Source organism: Stigmatopora nigra, chromosome 1 (assembly GCF_051989575.1).
Source record: "Stigmatopora nigra isolate UIUO_SnigA chromosome 1, RoL_Snig_1.1, whole genome shotgun sequence".
Lineage (NCBI taxonomy): Eukaryota > Metazoa > Chordata > Actinopteri > Syngnathiformes > Syngnathidae > Stigmatopora > Stigmatopora nigra.
In genome coordinates, this window is record NC_135508.1 from 2,957,925 (window position 1) to 2,969,387 (window position 11,463).

Here is an 11,463-nt window from a genome sequence, read left to right on the forward strand (position 1 = left end):
AAATGAACATAAATGCATAAATAAAAATAAATGTATAAATGAATAAATGGACATAAATGTATAAATAAATAAACATAAATGTATAAGTAAATAAATAAACATAAATAAATAAGCATAAATGTATAAGTAAATAAATCAACATTGAATGTATAAATAAATACATACATATATAAATACATACATACATATATAAATAAATAAACATAAATGGATAAGTAAATACATAAATATATATATGAATCAATTTAAATATATAAATGTATACATATATATACATATATATGTAAATATATACATAATGAAATAAGTGTGTTGCTGAAATATGAATGAATATAATATAATAAAAAATGAAATTTTAATACACTTTTTCTATTCACAAAAGTCCAGAAAATAATTCAGAAAAAGGTGGAGGGAGGGAGGATGAGCGAGAGAGAGAGGTAGAGAGAGTGAGAGAGAAAGGTGTAGAGCAGTGGTTTTCAAAGTGGGCGGTACCGCCCCTCGGGGGGTGGTGTGAACTTTCAGGGGGGCGCTGACGAATAAACAGGCGAATGGGGGGCGTTGAAATAGTGAAGGCGGCGATGGAGCAATTACAGTAAAATGTGACGTTGGTGTTTGTAGAAAGACCGGAAAAATTGATTGTCTGTAATAAAAAGTCGACAAAAAACAAGCTTTCCAACCCTATGGAAAGCCATCAAGTTGTTTTTCATTGCTTTTCCGACTTCCTACCTGGTTGAAAGGGGGTTCAGCGCTGTGACAAGGCTCCTCACCAAACAAAGAAACAAACTTAACATCACAGAGCGCGGTGATCTGAGACTGCTCCTGACAAACCTTCATCCTGATGTTGACAGTCTGATTGCAATGCACCAAGCCCACCCATCTCATTAGGCAGGACAGTTGTTAATGGTTACTCGTTCAGTTTTACAATTTATTTCAAGTTCAGTTCAAGGTGTTGTAATTGAAGAATAAATGATAACCATTTTTGTTTATTAAAATTGTTTTTTTTAGTCTTCAAACTGTTTGTGATTGAAGAATCAACCAATTCTTGTGACATTTAGCAATATAGTCGTTCTAGCGTTCGTTGGAAAGGGGTAAAGAGGGGGGCGTTGGCATTTTGGCCCGGCGGTGAAGGGGGCGGTGGCCCAAAAAGTTTGAAAATCACTGGTGTAGAGTGATGTGTGCCAGGAACCAGCTTTTAGTCACACAATTTTTAGTTTGGTGATGTCAGACTTGTGTCAGCGATGCGGACCGGCTCCAACAGTCTGGTACTGGTATTTTGGGATTTTTAACAATTGCTCAAACACACACACACACACACACACACACACACACACACACACACACACACACACACACACACTCACACACACACACACACAAACACACACACACTTGCCTCTTAACCTCCCTCACTTGAACAAAATAGGTAGAAAACAGCAGTACATTGTATACTATAGTGAGTTAATCTATTTGCATTCCAAGTTTGATTCATTCATTTTCTGATTTTCTGATCCTGACAAGGGTTGCCAAGGGTGCTGGAGCCTGTCCCAGCTAACGACGCTGAATCGGTGATCCAGCCAATCAGGGCACAAGGTGAGTAATGACAACCATGTATTATTGGACAGATGTGGGAGAAAACTGGAAGTACCCAAAGAAAACCAACGCAAGCCAACATGTAAACTCCGCACAGTGAGTACCGACCTGGGATTGAACCCTGTACCCCAATACCACGAGGCACACATCTTATCCACTCATCTGCAAGTTTTGTTATCATATTCATGCAAACTCCACACAGTGAAGACCAACAAGGGTTCGAATCCTGTACCCCAAGTTTTATTATCATATTCATGCACCCCCGGCCCGGGGGCTAAATGTGGCCCGCCGCATCATTTTGTGTGGCCCGGGAAAGTAAATCATGAGTGACGCCTTTCTGTTTTAGGATAAAAAAAAATGTTTTTAATCAAAAGTAATTCTGTCATTTTAGTTCAAAAATAATTTTGTAAAATCTAAAAATATATTTAAAAAAAATCTAAAATAAACATTGTTTAAGATCTATAAAAACTGAATATTCAGGGCTTTTAATCCAGTTCTTTTAATCCATTTATAACAAAAAATCTAAATATTATATCTAAAATGGTCCATCCCACCTGAAATCAAGTTGACGTTAAAGCGGCCCATGAACCAACCCGAGTCTGACAACCCTGCTCTACATCACAGGTGTCAAAGTAGCGGCCCGGGGGCCAAATATGGTCCTCGCATTATTTTGAGTGGCCCGGGAAAGTAAATCATGAGTGCCAACTTTCTGTTTTAGGATCAAATTAATTTTTTAAATAAAAAATAATTGTGTTTTTAGTTCAAAAATAATTTAGTAAAATCTAAAAATATATATAAAAAAGGTAAAATAAACATTGTTTTAAATCTATAAAAAACTGAATATCCAGAGCTTTTAATCCAGTTCTTTTAATCCATTTATAACAAAAAATCTAAATATTATATCTAAAATGGTCCATCCCACATGAAATCAAGTTGACGTTAAAGCAACTTGCGAACCAACCCGAGTCTGACACCCTTGCCCTACATCACAGGTGTCAAAGTGGCGGCCCTAGGGCCAAATCTGGCCCATCACATCATTTAGTGTGGTCCAGGAAAGTAAATCATGAGTGCCAACTTTCTGTTTTAGGATCAAATTAATTTTTTAAATAAAAAATAGTTGTGTTTTTAGTTCAAAAACAATTTTGTAAAATCTAAAAATATATTTAAAAAAAATCTAAAATAAACATTGTTTAAAATCTATAAAAAACTGAATATTCAGAGCTTTTAATCCAATTCTTTTAATCCATTTATAACAAAACAAATCTAAAAATTATATCTAAAATGGTCCGGCCCACATGAAATAAAGTAAAAATAATTTTGTAAAATCTAAAAATATATTTAAAAGTAGAAATTGTTTTAGATCTATAAAAAACTGAATATTCAGAGCTTTTAATCCAGTTCTTTTAATCCATTTATAACAAAAAAAATCTAAATATTATATCTAAAATGGTCCATCCCACCTGAAATCAAGTTGACGTTAAAGCAACCCGCGAACCAACCCGAGTCTGACACCCCTGTCCTAGGGTAAATTACCCAAAATCTAAAAAACAAAGTTCCCACGCTATGCTAGCAACCCCTCCATGACTCCGAATATATATCGCTATAGCCCCCAAAGGGAATAAAACAACAACAACTGTGCTGTTAACTCTACTTGGCTAAACCCACTGCAGTCAGTCAGTCTTTGGACTTTGTACATTCTTCCCCGCGGAAAAACTACTGAAACAAATAGGGTGAATCTCCACTCAGGAAATATCGAGGGTTATCCAGAGTGCACATCCAGAAGCCCAGACAGAAACAGATGACGGTAAGAAACCAGAGGCAAAAAAACGACGTAGATAAATGGAAGTGGCTGCCAAAGTTAGGGTTGGAAAATGAATGGATGAATATTCGGGTAATGACACCTGGAAGGGGGACGACTAAAACTTGTGGAGAACCCTATGAAGCGCTAGGCTAAACCACAAAGATGGATTTTTTTAAACTTTTATTCACCAAGACGGCAGATCGTCGACTGGGGTTGGGGATTTAATGGAGGAGATAATGCGGAGAGATGAGTCTTTACGATGGCCATAATGGCCATTATTTAGTGCACTGGAAAGGATGAGTAGAGATCCAAGGGAAGATCGAACAGCGGTTGGCGAGTGGGTTCAAAGCTTTAGCGCATGGGTGAATACGCAGGTAGTCGAATGCACCACCCCCTTTACAGCTAAGTAAAACTTTTATGGCAGTACCGTATTTTCACAATTATAAGGCGCACTTAAAAGTCTGAAATTTTCTCCGAAATAGACAGTGCGCCTTATAATACAGTGCGCCTTATATATGGAAAAAACTGAAAACCAAAAACCACCACTGTCGGATATTAAAAAAAACAAAAAAGGCCCTAACTGAAACAATACTGTGAAATATGCAGATGCCATCTTAGTTTACAACATCTTCCATCATATAGCTCCTCCCCCACTGCAAGATTTTATACCAAAAAATCCAAAACATCAACAATGGCCGGCTCTAGAGGTGACTGTGTAGTAAGTGCCTGGAAGTCAATAGCAATTACCGTATTTTCACAACTATAAGGCGCACTTAAAAGTCTTCCATTTTCTACAAAATAGACAGTGTGCCTTATATATTGAAAAAAAACAGAAAACCAAAAACGAAAAACCACCACTGTCGGATATTAAAAAAACAAAAACGCCTGAAATGAAACAATACTGTTAAATATGCAGATGCCATCTTAGTTTACAAAATCTTCCTTCATATAGATCCTCCCCCACTGCAAGATTTTACACAAAAAAATCCAAAACATCAACAATGGCTGGCTCTAGAGGTGACTGTAAAGTAGTGAGTGCTTCATACCTGGAAGTCAATAGCAATTACCGTATTTTTACGACTATAAGGCGCACTTAAAAGTCTTACATTTTCTCCAAAATAGACAGTGCGCCTTATAATACGGTGCGCCTTATAATACAGTGCGCCTTATAATACGGTGCGCCTTATAATACAGTGCGCCTTATAATACAGTGCACCTTATAATACAGTGCGCCTTATATTACAGTGCACCTTATATATGGAAAAAATGTCATTCATTGAGGGCGCGCCTTATAATGCGGTGCGCCTTATAGTCGTGAAAATACGGTAATTGTAAAGTACAAGTGTGGACATGCCATTTTTCTATATAAAGTAGTATTTTAACGGATTTAAAAATGCATGGCAGAGTAATGTTTGGTAATGATTCTTGTGGATAAATGGTTAAGGAGAAGGCCGTGTGGTTTTGGGGTCTAGGGTTCGATCCCGGGTCGGTCCTTATTGTGTGGAGGTTGCATGAATATGATAATAAAACTTGTGTGGTTAAGGGGTGGGACGCAGGGGTCCGGGGTTCGATCCCGGGTCGGTCCTTACTCTGGGGAATTTGCATGAATAGGGTAATAAAACTGGTGGGTGAGTGGATAGGGTGTGGTCGAGTGGATAGGGTGTGGGCCTCGTGGTACTGGGGTACAGGGTTCGATACCTTGTTGGTCCTCACTGTGTGGAATTTGCATGAATTGGATAGGCCGCGCAGGTTTTTGGGATCCAGATTTGGCCCCCGGGCCGCACATTTGACACCCTCAATTCTCCATCTTCCATTTCAAGAGCGCAAAGGGATTGCGTCAGTTGGCTTTTAAGCCAAAAACATCTCAAGACGTGTTGATTTAGTAACCGGAATGTTCCCAAGAATCTGCGAGGGTGCTATTAGCATCTTTGAAAGCCAGTTAGCACCTCATACTCCAGATTCCCACCCTTAAAAAAAAGACCAGCTGTAATGGGATACACTTAATGGTCTTTAATCAATCTTCAGGTGTAGCCTACAAGTGACCTTTGATTGATTGGGTACAACGTTTTTGTTTTAGCGCTTAGCTTCATTTTCGGTCGTGGTTGTAGTATTTCCCAAGCAAAAGGGTGACTCGTTGGTTTTATGTTTATATTTCAAGCTTTTTCAGCTGTGGGCAATAAATTGTGGGAAGGATTAATCAAAATTTGGGATTTTATAGAACAGCAGTTTAGGTTCAGTTTGTGCTGTTATTTCCATACTTGTCAACATCGGCCAATAGGAGGAGTGCCCTTATTAATGATTGCAATTCCCCTTATGAAGTGGTAAGAAATGTACAAATGTAACGTGGCACTTATTTACTCACATAGGGCGCACTTAAAAGTCTAAAAGTTTCTCCAAAGTAGACAGCTTGGCCAATCAGTATGCACGAAATTCAAGATTCTGTAGATGTTGCTGTATGATGCTGACAGCTTGACTTGTTTGGGTACATTGCTTGCTGACACGCTATAGTTATATATGTATTTATATATGTATACATGTACATCTATGTGTATATATGTTTATGTATTTATATATGTATACATGTACATCTATGTGTATGTATGTATATGTTTATATATATGTATACATGTACGTCTGTGTATGTTTGTATATGCATTTATATACATGTACATCTATATGTATATATGTATATGTATTTATATATGTGTGTATGTATGTATATGTATTTATATACGTATACATGTACATCTATATGTATATATGTATATGTATTTATATATGTGTGTATGTATGTATATGTATTTATATACGTATACATGTACATCTATATGTATATATGTATTTGTATTTATATATGTATACATGTACATCTATATGTATATATGTATTTGTATTTATATACGTATACATGTATTTGTGTGTATGTCTCTCTCTCTCTCTCTCTCTCTCTCTCTCTCTCTCTCTCTCTCTCTCTCTCTCTCTCTCTATATATATATATATATATATATATATATATATATATATATATATATATATATATATATATATATATATATATATATATATATATATATATATATATATAATATTTATTATTTATTTATATATTTACAAATTTATATATTCATTTTTGTATATACTTATTTATTACCTATTTATTCAAGTCTAAAATGTAATGAATGGAATTTCCAGAATACTGGATGAATAAATTCATCTAATCTAATCTAATCTAATACAGTGAAAAAGGGCGGAAGTGAGTGAGATATAATGCTCAAAGCATGACAACATTAGCAATCGAAAATTGTTTTCTGTGCAAAAGTTGTTATATGGCGTACACCATTGAAAATGATCAAAAAACGTATAAAATACGGAAAAACGTACAAGTTGACATGTATGCATTTCACTTAGGTGTTCCAATCGAAGTACTGTAACTAATATAATGATTTATTATGGGAAAAACTTATTTGAGATACGAGTAAATTGACATAGAAGCTCAGTCCCAGAAAGCATGAAGCTCATATCTCAAAAAACATATAAAATACGAAAAAACGTCTAAATTGACATGTATGCATTTCCCTTGGTGTTCCAATCAAAGTACTGTAACTAATATAATTATTTATTATGAGAAAAACTGATTTGAGATACGAATAAATTGACATAGAAGCTCAGTCCCGGAACGTTTTAAGCTCATATCTCAAGGTATTACCGTAAAAAGCATCTTGATTATTTTACACAAAAGTGAATGACAAAAATATACGATATACTTCATTAAGGGCCTTGTTTTGAACACATGCAATAACGGCTTATTTTAGTATCATTATGTTATGCTACATCCAACTGTATTGAAACACCTGATGGCAATAAAACGGAAGTAAGCGACAATAGCATTCTTCTTATACAGCAGCTAAACATACAGATAAGAAGATTTACATTTTACAGCCGCTAAATGAAAAGAAGAAATAAATAGTTGCCTTCAGCTCAGCCGGAACAAGAGACCCCTCATTTATAAAAAATAAATAAAAAATAAAATATTACGGTAGTGGTCCGCTTTTTCGCTACAGGAACTTTACATGTTAATTTTCGTAATCATGTCATGCAGCTGTGATTAATCGACGTCTAATTGGCTTGAGAGATGAGCAGAAATAGTTAGTGTGTGTGTGTGTGTGTGTGTGTGTGTGTGTGTGTGTGTGTGTGTGTGTGTGTGTGTGTGTGTGTGTGTGTGTGTGTGTGTGTGTGTGTGTGTGTGTGTGTGTGTGTGTGTGTGTGTGTGTGTGTGTGTGTGTGTGTGTGTGATTGGGACTCGAACCCCCTTTTCGGTGGGGCCTGCTGCCTGTCAGGCTGAGTGGTCTTATCTTCCCCAAACATTTACTTAACCCTTTGTCTTACAGGGTCTATGGACAATGAGGTAGGTATGAAGAATCCAAAACACACACACACACGTTGAAGTGTTACAATGAGAATTGACTTACTTTTGCCCTTTTCAATACAAATCAGGTCATTGGGATTGTTTTAACTTTGTGTTTTTGGATTAAAAGGGGGAGGAATGTAATGCAAAGTGGGTTTTTGGGTGAAAATGGAGAAATGTTAAATGGGAAACATTTTTTGGGGTTGAAAAGGGAGACAAATGAAATGTAAAGTGAATATTTGGGTTAAAAAGGAGATAAATTAAATGCAAACCAAATTTTTGGATTAAAAGGAGAAAAAATAAATGCAAAGCAAATTTTTGGGATAAAAAGGGAGAAAAGTTAAATGTAAACCAAATTTTTGGGTTAAAAAAAGGAGAACACTAAAATTCCAACTAAATTTTTGAGTTAAAAGAGAGAAAAATTAAATGCAAACCAAATTTTTGATTAAAAAGGAGAAAGATAAATGCAAACCAAATTTTTGGGTTAAAAAAAGGACAACATTAAAATTCCAACTAATTTTTTGGGTTAAAAGAGAGAAAAATTAAATGCAAACCAAATTTTTGGTTAAAAAAGGAGAAAATTGAAAGGCAAACCAAATTTTGGGATTAAAAGGAGAAAAATAAAATGCAAACCAATTTTTTGAATTAATTGGAGAAAAATTAAATGCAAACCGAATTTTCGTGTTAAAAAATGAGAAGAATGAAATGCAAACCCATGTTTTTTTAGTAAAAAAACGAGAACAATGAAATCCAAACCAAATTTTTGGATTAAAAAAGGAGAAATATGAAATCCAAACCAAATTTAGGCATTTAAAAAAGAAGAAAAATGAAATGCAAACCAAATTTTTGGATTAAAAAAAAGAGAAAAATAAAACCCAAACAAAATTTCTGGATGTCATTTGAATAAAAAATCTGACAAAATGACAACACATCTTCTCACATCAATGCAATAAAACTACAATTCAACTCAACCCCATTTTATTATTTTCTTCCAAACAACAGAAAACATTGAAACACGAATACCCTCATTGACATTAGCCTTAAAAATATCTAATTTGTGTGGGTTTATGTGGGTTACAGTGATAATATAATAACCTGAAAGTACATCTCTCCCCCTTCTTTCTTCTGTCCTCAGCAGATCTCACACTCTCCCCCCATTTGCCTCCCCCCGGGTGAGGTTTATCAGCGGTCCTGCTCAGTGTCCCACTGTCATGTCTCCATGTGATTTACGTCACGGGCTGTGAAGTCGGCTTATCTCCCCCCTCCGTCCCTCCCTCCTCTCCACTCACCCAACTAGGGGGGGGGGGGGGACGGATCCCAGCCTTCCCCCTTCCTCCCCAGCCAACGTGGCTCCTCCAACCGTGGAAGAAATGTGGGTGTGGTTGACTTCATTAGTGAGGGTGAGAGATGAGAATTCCTTCAAGGTAAGGATACTCACTTGCACTAGAAAAGGTGGGTTTTGTGGGATTTTTGTCAGAAATATTCGTGCCATAATAATTTTTACATATATTTACTTTAAAGTCAACCTAAATAAAGTATAAATAACTATGAAATTAATTGAATTGAATGATTTAATTGTCATTATACAAGTGTAATGATATTTAAAGCTTTAGCACCAAGTGCACAAATAAGGACAACAAATAAATAAATCACTAAATACTCAAATAAGTCAAAAATTATCCACCAATAAATAATAAATAATACATCAATAAATCATAAATAATCTATAAATAAATCATAGATAATCCATAAATAAATCCTTAATAATCCATTAATAAATCATAAATAATCTATAAATAAATCACAAATAATCCATAAAAAATCCTACATAAATACTAAATAAACCATAAATAAATCATAAATAATCCATAAAATAATCAAGAATAATCCATAAACAATACATAAATAAATCATAAATAACCCATAAATAAATCATAAATAATCCATAAATAATCCATAAACAATCCATAAATAATCCACAAATGATCCATAAATAATCCATAAATAATCCATAAATAATCCATAAATAACCCATAAATAATCCATAAATAATCCATAAATAATCCATAAATAATCCATAAATAATCCATAAATAATCCATAAATAATCTATAAATAATCCATTAATAAATAATACAATAAAAATATGAATATAAATCATAAAAAAAATCTTAAATAAACCGTAAATAAATCATAAAAAAAATCTTAAATAAACCGTAAATAAAATCATAAAAAAACATAAATAAATAATAAATAACCCATGAATAAATCATAAATAATCCATAAATAAGTAGTCAACATAATAAGTAATCAGAACATAAATAAATTGAAAAGTGTGCAAATATAGTCCAAAAAATTATAATCTTTTTCAACACTATATTTTTTACTACCTTTCCTGTATTAAAAAAAATGTGTCGGCTATAACATGAAAATATAAAATATGTTCTTTTATGACACCGGGGTCAAAATAAAGTGGGACAAAGTTAAACATAAACTATTTACATTTAATATATGATTCGCCTGAACGTGCTTTGAAGTTATTTCTGCTTACAATTTTGCCACAAAGCAAAATCTTGCATGTCTTTGTGTGTGTATTTCCGTCTTTGATGTGCTTTTAAAGTGTCCCATGCTTGTTCTGCTTTCCCTCTCACTTGACAATTGTTTATTACATTAGAAATGTTCTTCACCAACCTCATATTTCTCGCTAAAGAGGGAGAAAGTTTGCCTTTGAAAAATACTGCAGTTTGTGGCTTCTATCTGGGTTGCCATGTTTGCCTGGGATTTGATTGACAATACATTTGCTAAACTGAAGTGGGAGTACATCTGAAAAAAAACAAAGGAAAATGGAAGAATTAGTTAGAGAGGAGTACTCAATATGCGCCTGGACCACCCAAGTGCGAAAAAAATGGATTCTGGTTCGTCTGTGGTTAAACCAGTGGTGTCAAACATACGGCCCGCGGGCCGGATCTGGCCCGTCTGGTGGTTTGGTACGGCCCGGGGAAGAAAGCTCCGTTGTATAAAAAAATATGAAATTTCTTTGAAATATGTAGTTCTTGTATTATCCGCTAGGGGCGCAGTGTTTTAGAACGTGTAGACAACATGAATGGACATTTATTTATGTTCTTAAGTTATTGTCTTGTTTATAATATATTGTTCATAATGTAAAAGGGAAATTCTGTTAATAAACATTTTGATAATTTACTCATTTTTTGCACTAATTATTAGTATTAGTGACAAATACAAAGGAAAAAGTGGTCTTATTGTTAGTTTTATGTCATTTTGCAATGAGTTTACTAGTCCGGTTACTAGTTAGATTTTTTTTTTACAACTAAATTAGTTGGCAAATTATCATATTGGGAATAGATTCTCAACATCAGGTGACTCGGATAAAAAAAGTTTATTTAATAGTGCTGTTATTTAATTCTTGAACTCACCCGTCAACCTATGGTGGGCAAAATACGGCCTGCGGGCCACATCCAGACTGTGAGGCGTTTTAATCCGGCCGACGTTGTCCAAATAATGTTTTTTTTTTTCAAAGATGGCGCCGTCATGCGGAGGCAATTTGCGTCCACTCACCACTTTTTTGGTGTTTTACAGCCCCTCTATCTTTTTTTTCATGACATTTTAATGTTTCTTAATACATTCCCTTCTACTTTACTTTGTACTTT